The following is a 7,285-nucleotide window of genomic DNA, read 5'->3' as shown; positions in this document are numbered from 1 at the left end:
GGAGGGAAATTCGGCATTTTAGAGTTTCCGGAAAAATGTGTTAACAGTTCATGTACGAGCCAGGTATCATTTCAGACCACTTATTCAAATGAACTAAATTAGGAGTATTAGCATTTAAAGATGGATTGTGGCTTTGCCGTGAACTTTACGCTCTCCAAAGGGGACCATCTCAGAGAGTTCTCATCGTTAGCCAGGAAATGGAGCCCCTTCCTTAGATTTTGGTGTTCTCAATTCATATTCATCACCGACAGTGTGATAATCAAAAGCAAAGCACAGACAGAGAAAACAGCGTTGAGTTTGGGGAAAGGCAGGGCAAAGGTGCCGAGTGGAGAGGTCGTGGTTTTCAAGTTGTCTTACAAGCCTGTGCTGTTGTCCTCCTCACAAAAGTATTTTATTATTTTATTTTTAAACGGATGGGTGATTTAAGCCTTTCTGAGCCATGAAATCCTTTGACCTTATTGCATCTTTTCCACCAGGCTCTCAGACTGAACAGAGCGCCCATTCCATTCACAATGTGGTTTTAGAGATTTTTTTTTCTTCTTTTTGGATGTGCTGATTTTATTTCAACTCAATAGTTAAAGAGGACACGTAGGACCAGGTTCCTTTTAAATTGGCTCCCTGGGTGTTCTCCTAGGGGGATGGGAAGAGAGAAACAAACAAGACAGAAATGCCCACTTTTGATTTATGGTTGGAAGCAGAACTGATATTGGGGTCTGTGCCAACCGTCAAGGAACTGGTGCGTTGTTTCAGTGTGTGTTAAAGGCGGCTCTGGCCCCGGGCCAGGCCTTCAGTTTTAATCGAAGCATCTCCTCTTTTATTCTCTGCTTCTTTATCTTAATTAGATGCCAGGCCCCTGCTTAGATCTGACTTTAACAATACCTGTCCACAAGCCCGTGGGGTAGGATAAATGTCAGAATGAAGATTTCTTTTGATTTCGGGGTGTAGGAAGGGAATGACAGGCAGATGCTGTGCGTCAGGGTCACTGCATCTCAAGAGCACAGATATTTGCACGGTGACAGGACCAGACCTTCCCAGTCCACTTAGTCGCAGTTGTGAATACTCTCTTGCAGGGAGTGTGGCTAATACATTGCCAGGTCTGCAGGGAGCTTTGAGCATGGCGGAGGGGATGGTGAGTCTGGGCATCAGGACCTTTTCTTTTACTTAAAAAAAAAAAAAACCAAAAAAAAAATGTTTTAAAAAGAGGGCATTCATTCTAGGAGGTTTCTGAATTCTTGGATGGGTCAATTTGAGTTTTAACTCTGGTGCCAAAGTGCTCTCTGTAAAAGGAAGCCTGTGGTTTACAGATGGTTCATATAAACCATGAGAGAGGGCTATGTGTGGGTGCATTTTTCATGTGCGTATGTTCGTGTGTGACTGAGAGTGTGTGTGTCTGTCTGTCTGTCTGTCTGTTTGTCCATGTGAGGCCAGAGGACAACCTCTGATGTTGTTCCTCAGGAGTTGTTCTGTTCATCTTAGATTTAGAGACATTGGTCTATTACATGTTTACTGAGACTAAGCTGACTGGCCAAGGAGCCCCAGAGATACCTGTCTCTCCATCTCCCTTCTCCAGGACTGGAATTACAAATGGACACCATCTCCCCTTCTTGTGAGGATGCTACAGATGGAATTCAGGTCCTCATACTTGAAAGGTAAACACTATATGAACTGACCCAGCCCCCACTCCACTTGGATGTATCAACACAAGCTCTTGTTTATGTTTCAGGGGTTGTCTGTAACTGCAGAGCAGGTACCACTCTAAGGACACGGCATAGGGGACTATGGATAACCAGGTTGGCAGTACCTGACCTTCCTCATGTAAGGAGTAGACTTTCAGGATGGCTGACCAGCAGCGTGACAACAGAAACTAGTTTATGTAACTCACAGAGCCCCATCCAGTTTTGACCTGGTGAGTCTGCCTGACCTGCATCAGGCTCCGGAAACCATCGGCTCTTTCAAGGGATAAGGCCATCTGGGGCAAAAATAGCGAGCAGCCTAGCTGAAGTGGGACTATGATATACATTTTAATTATTACAGGGCTTTTTAATTTTCTCACGCAGGATCATGCATTGTTCAGTTTTGATTGAGTTATTTTCAGGGCCCCAAGGAGCAGCTGAAGTGGACACAGCCTCCACACACTCCCCGTAGATGTCAGGATTCTTCATTAGGGCCTGTTATTATGTTGGGCGCTTGTACGTGATCTCTGAAGATGCATTTCTGAAATTAAAATGGAGGTCATGAGTGCATATTTATACAATAGACTATTACTCAGTCACAAAGGGAAACAGAACCCTGCCATCTACAGCACGGATGGATCATGGGGAGAGATTATTCTAAGAGAAATAAGCTTCTCACAGAAAATCATACACCCCATAATTACAGGTAGAAGCTGGGAAAAAAATGGTCCCATTGGAGTAGAAAGGAAAATGTCCGTCACAAAAGCATGAGATAGATGAGACACTGCAGAGAGAGGTGAAGGCTAACAAAATCCAACTGACTAGGAGAAATATCTTCTAGGTTCTACGGCACCATGAAATGGCCACAGTTTATAAAACCTTGCGAAGACCTAGAAGATGAGGCTTGGGAGAGAGATAGAACACCTCTGTGCAGGCCTGATTACCAGAGTTTAGATGCCTAGAAGCCACATCAAACCGGGTGTGGTGTCGTTGTATACCTTTGATACCAGCACTCGGGAGGCAGAGGTAGGTGGATCTGTGTGAATTTGAGGCTAGCCTTGTCTACATAGCAAGTTACAGGACAGCCAGAGCTACATAATAGACTCTGTCTCCAAACAAAAACAAAAACAAACAAACAAAACCCAACAACAACAGCAACAACAAAAAAACCAACAAAACCAAACTATACAATGTGGGTGCCTGTGGTGCAGCCTGAGTCTATGTTGGTGTCTGTGGTCCATGATGCTGCTGTTGGTAGCCATGTCTTCGTCCGTGGGGATGCTGCAGCTCCAGGCTAACTTGATGTCCGTGATTCATGTCGCTACCAGTCATGCGGAAATCTGTGGTCTTTGTTGCCTTCTGAAGCCGTGTTGATGTTTGTGGGTTGGGCTGCTGCCGGGGACCCGGTGGGTGTTCATGGCCTGTACTGATGCCGAAGGCCAGGTGGGTTTCCATGGTCAGCGCTGTTGCCAGATACCAGGTGGAAGGCTACGGACTGTGTTCCCACTGTTCACAAAGGACAAGGAAGCGTCTTCTTCAATGGCATTGATGCCTGCAGAATCACAGTTGAGGAAGAGAGACAGGAGAATTCTGGGACAACTCCCACCTGCCACTATCCCCCTGACAAGAGTAACAATGTGGAGAGGAAACATCAAAAAGAACTCTTAGAAATGGGATGAGGAAGCTGGTGTGCAGCTCTCCAAAAGTGATGGAAGTGGGCGTGGCTGGGGGGAAAGACTTTTCTTTAAGGGGCTGGCACTGGGAGTTTGGCCATGCTCTAGTAAGTACATGGGCAACACAAATTGGACTTGTTTTATTTTTATCTTTTTTTTCCCCTTTTCTTTTGCAGGGAGGCCACAAGTGTAGGGGAGAGCGGGGAGGGGCAAGAAAGTGAGATCTGGTGCAAATAACCAATAAAAAACATTGTATAAAAACAAAACAAAACCAAGAAGAAGCCACATACAAAAGCTTGGCAGAGCTTGTTGATCCCAGCCCGGAGGGGGTGGAGACAGGCGCTCCCTGGAGCAAGCCAACTAGGTAGACCGGATGATGTGTGAACTCTGGGTTCAACTGAAAGCCCTTGCCTCATTAAATAGAAGATCCAAGTGACTTGAATTTCAGTCACACACACACACACATGCACACACAAACACTCACACAACATGTGCATGCATCATCCACACCCACAAACCTGCAAACATGCACATTACACATATATTGCAAACATACATCCAAAACAAAAAACCCACAACCAAACCAACCAACCAAACAGAAAAACCAAAAAACCCTTTCAATCCCCCATAGGGATTCAACTCTGTAATACAAAGAAATAGTGTATATTTAGGAAGATGGAACTCTGTGTTTATTTGATCGTGACACAATATAAAAAGCCTTGTGACATACTGTGTCCTATCGATAGATAAGGTGAATGAAAAGACAACGTATTGAGAAAGATGGCTCTGTATGCATGTAACCCTCAGCTTCACACTTTATTTTTCAGGGATCCGTCTAGACTACCAAGTAAAAGAGTTCTGAAAGGAATAGAGGCATTGATGATCATTTCTTGGCTTTGTTGGCACTTACCATCACCAAAGGGAGAGAAGGTTCAGGGCTACATCTCTTGCTGTAAGAGGAAAAGGCTGGAAACTCTCTGGCAAATCCTGGAGGAGACAGAAGACTCTGTGAAGGATTTCTTTTGGGGCAGCTAGAACTTCCAAAATCAGTGAGATGGCCTTGTTGAGGGTGTGAAGTTACCATGTTCCAGGTTGTCTCCCATAGGGGCTCCATTCCTGACTAGACAGGTGTACTCATTACTCATGTGCATACTGAAGGGCTGATACCCTGACAGGGGTACCACAGCCTCTATGGGAGACAGAGATGAACCTGCCTCGAGGCAAGAAAGATTTCTATCCACAGTTCCACTAAATGTTTTCCAGGCTTGCATATCTCCTCCCGAATAGCTCACAGTGTTGTATGGAGCCTTTTAGACACAAGACAGTGACTTCATGTGCCTGGTGGAGGTCTGAGTGTCAGCAAATCTGGGCACTGGCCAAGGTGAGCAAGCTCCTCAGCAGTAGTGGTCAAAGAACAAGGCAAAAATCTACCTATGACTGTGTAAGAAACCACCAGAGGTGTCTATGCAAGGCCAGGCAGGGAGAGCTCAGAAGCATTCAATGGGAGGTGGCACCTTAGGTGAGATTCACACTTGAGCCTCCACACATTAGTCAGCATGAGGGGAAGACATACAAGACAGCCATCCAGGAAAAAAAAGGACAGCCCGAGAAAAGAAGACTATGGGGTTGTTGTGTGACACTTTTCCTGGTCATCTAGGGCATGTTTACCCTAGATAGAAAATCAGTGACAGACCAAATTTCGCCAAAATTTGAGTAGGTGAACCAGTGGGTTATTTGACTAACAGGAATACAGGCAAGGGGTTACTTACAGGGCCACTACTCAGCTGTATCATGAAAACTTGCTCGTTCATAAACACTAGAACTCTGAATTCCCTGCATGATTTGCAGGTAGCTCAGCAGATTGGAGAATCTCTTGTGTACAGTTTGACTTCTGAGTTCTCTCAGAGATCCTTACTGCTCATATAATCTTGAGAAGGGAGGAAGCTTGTATATCTGGTAAGTTTCAGGGACTTCCTGAGTCTTCTGAGTTGTTGACTTCCTGAGACTTAACAGTCTCCCTTTGAAGCATTTAAAGTCTTAATGAACTTTCCTCCAGGAGGGAATTGCTGTGACACGGGGCTCTCTCTTGCCTCAGATCCTCAGACTAGGACAAGTAGATAAGAGAACCTCTTTGCTCATACTTCACATTGCTTTGTACTGCAGTAGGTAAATTCAAGATCTACAGAAAAGCAAAGCGTTGATGGACAGATTCCTCAATACTCTTCGTGCACAGGTTGAAGCTTTGGATGCGCATTTACTGACTACTACTCAGAATCTCTCTTCATCATTAACTTTAATCCACATATTTTACACAGACAGACAGACAGACATGTGCGGTTTCCACCAACTGGGCTTTATTCTGTGGAGGAAGCCACGTGGTAACAGAAATACTCAGTGACAGTATGACCCAGGTGACTTTTTAATGGCCATTACTTTAGGAGCTGAAAAGGAAAGGAACCTTCAGCAAGCATCCCTGGGAGTTCTGACGTGTGTCAGTCTGGGTCCGGAAGGTGCTGGAAAGTAGGGAACTGAGGTCATGCTTCCAGGCAGTTTGGAACATAATTGAGCAAGAGAGCTAAGGTTGTTTCAGACTTCTGAGTGAAAACAGACATCTTGGGGCACATGGGAAGAGAGGGTACCAATGTTTTCAAGCATGTGTGTTGTGTGGCCTGTCACACATCTGGAGTGTCCACTCACTCCAGATAGGGAACCAATGACAGGCTGAAGTAATGACTCTACCAAAGTCCTGTTTGACGAACCTCCGCGTTTAACCGGGTTATTTATAGGCACATGGACAACTCAAAGACAACTCATCGCCAAGTCCACCCTAGTGAAAGTGAGGACTCGCCAAAGCTGCATCCCTGGGGCTCCCTGTATGCTGAGCTCCACGGACAGGACAGTTGCAGTCTCTTTCAGGTGGCTGGGTTTGAAGAGGAGTCTGCTCCTCCCTGCAACTCTTTTACTGTTTTTATAATCTTGGGGATTTGTGTATCGTTTTGTTTATTCTGGGCTTTAAGCCTTCCCCATTCCCTTCTAGGTTCTAAAGGAGTCTGGGCAGAACTGTTTTGATCCAGGGGGAATTTCACCACGACAGTGTAACACATCTGGGGCAGGGAGAACCACAGAGCAGTGGAGAGGGTGGGAGTCTAAAGAATGATGGACACACAACCAGGGTCCCCAACAAGCTCCCCATCCCCTGTCTGTATCTTTAGCTACAAAAAAACCCTCAGCTTGAAGAATTGTAATCTGTGTTCTCTTAATCTCTGGTTGTTGAGTGCCAAGGTCCTGTGCCTTGATTACAACATGGCCAGCAATGGCGCCACTCCCTCTCTGACATTGAACGATGCCTGCTCTAGCTGTTCCAGGTCATTAAATTCTTATCTTTTATTGCTGCCTACAAATTTAATTCTGATAGCTCCTTACATTTGGTGCTGAAACCCAGAAGTACTCCTCCTCTTGGAGGTTCCAGCCCCAGTGGGCCCTTTCTTCACCAGGCTTCTGTCCTATCTCCTGTGTCTTGTTTCTCACCTTTCCTTCACCTTGAGTGAGCCTTTCTGTCCTCTGCTTGCTAAGGCTGAATGGCCTGATGTAGTCTAGAGACCTCATCTCATCTATGACCGTGGTTTCTAGAAGCCTTATTGGCACATGAGCTGAGCAGACATTACCTACAGATATTTGACTTTCCAAATATAAGCTGGATAGCTATTTCAATATTAGGCTACCTTTCTGCTGAATGACAGCTTCAAAGAGGCTGATGGGCAGGTGGGAAGAGTAATATGAAGTTCACAAAGGAAATCAGTCCCAACAGTTACATTCATGTTTACCATGAGTGTTGTCTGGACCATTTAAGAGGAGGACCTGGTCTCTCCTGGCTCCAGATTTGGTCCCACAGGTAGCCGTGTGTTACTGGCCCAGCAAAACTCCAGTTTCCATTTCTGG

General features: G+C 45.5%; 1 long non-coding RNA gene across 1 annotated transcript; it reads left to right on the top strand.

The window, feature by feature from the left end:
• The first annotated feature begins 1,044 nt into the window (after positions 1 to 1,044).
• Positions 1,045 to 6,733, top strand: Gm34785. The gene is made up of 4 exons (XR_381940.2): positions 1,045 to 1,129; positions 1,571 to 1,649; positions 1,724 to 1,906; positions 2,515 to 6,733. It is a non-coding gene; the product is annotated as a predicted gene, 34785 (long non-coding RNA).
• Positions 6,734 to 7,285: the final 552 nt, after the last annotated feature.

The sequence above is a fragment of the Mus musculus genome, chromosome 12 (assembly GCF_000001635.26).
Source record: "Mus musculus strain C57BL/6J chromosome 12, GRCm38.p6 C57BL/6J".
Lineage (NCBI taxonomy): Eukaryota > Metazoa > Chordata > Mammalia > Rodentia > Muridae > Mus > Mus musculus.
This window is presented reverse-complemented; position numbering and strand designations above follow the sequence as displayed.